Source organism: Pteropus vampyrus, unplaced genomic scaffold, assembly GCF_000151845.1.
Source record: "Pteropus vampyrus isolate Shadow unplaced genomic scaffold, Pvam_2.0 Scaffold227, whole genome shotgun sequence".
Taxonomy (NCBI): domain Eukaryota; kingdom Metazoa; phylum Chordata; class Mammalia; order Chiroptera; family Pteropodidae; genus Pteropus; species Pteropus vampyrus.
Window position 1 is genome coordinate 1,503,716 of NW_011889008.1, and position 1,371 is coordinate 1,505,086.

Below are 1,371 nucleotides of genomic sequence, written 5' to 3' on the forward strand. Positions count from 1 at the left end.
CTGGACAGGTGCCAGGGCGAGCCCGGGCAGGGAGTGGGCACACCGCAGGGGCAGAGCCCCACCATCGTCTTCCTTGGGGGCTGGAGCCGACCTCGTGAGTGAGGTAGAGAGGGCGGTGGATGCAGACGCATCGGGTTTGTGACAGGCTTCATCCTGTGGGGGAAGGGTCGACATCTCAGCCCCTGGTCTGCAGAGCGGGGTGGGGCTGGCTGGGTGGGCGAGCTGGGGCTGCGAGCGGGAGCCATCACTGCCACCTGGTGGACAGCCCAGGGAGGCGAGGCGGACGCGTGGGAGGCATGGAGGGGCTGTGTGCGGGACAGAGTTCCACCAGCGTGGACGGACTGCAGGAGTGGCGGATGGTGATAGGGATGGGGCAGCCGCAGGCAGCGCTGGGGGTCCGGTGCTTCATCGCGAGTGGGCAGTTGGGGGGGTGCGAGGGAGGATGGGGCTGTGGGGCCAGAACTCTCCTGGGACAAGGAGACCCAGGGAAGGCCACAGACCCTGTGCGCCTGTCCCTCGTACCAGGCCCAACGACGGGGAAAAGGTGACACCTGTGACAGAGGCCTGCCCTCGGCACTGTGCAGACGCCGCCGGGCCTGCAGAGGGAGCGTGAGCAGGGACATGCCATCTCCCCTGGCAACTCGGGCTCTGCCAGGCTCTACTGTTGCTGTGATGTGTGCTTTCAAAGGGCCCTAAGACATCTTTTCAAAAATCGAGATAAAATTCACATAACATGAAATTAACCTTTTTAAAGTGTACAACTCAGCCCACTTTAGCGGCATTCAGTGCGTTCAAATGCTGTGCGAGCACCGCGCCTTCCAGTCCCACACGTTTCCGGAACCCGTCGCCACCGCCAGCCCCCCGTCTGCCTCCCGCCTCTTCGGGGGTGCGCGTCCTGGCCCTCCGCAGAAGCGCGGTCACGCGGCGGACGTGTGGCCTCTCGTGCCTGCCTGCCTTCACTCGGCGTCACACCGGGGTTCGTCCGCGCTCCCTTTGCGGCCGGGTGCTGCTCCGTTTGTCCACTCGGCGATGGACACGGGGTTGCTCCCACCCTTCGGTGGCTGTGAATACAGCCGTGAATGTTCGCGCCCTGGCTCTGTCCCAGCACCCACTTTCTGTTCCCGTGGGCCCTGCCTGGGAGTGAACTGCCGGGTCCCGTGGCAGTTTTGCGGTTCGCTTTCCCAGGCCCCTCCACAGCGGTTTACGCGGCGCCCGTGCCACACGCCCCCGGCAGCGCACGTGGATGTCTGCACACCCCACCCACGGTTATTTTCTGTATTTAACTGGAGGCTTCTTCGTGGTGTGAAGTGGCATATTGAGGTTTCATCAATTTTTCAGTTGCGGTTGACATAGTATCGCATTCGTTTCCGG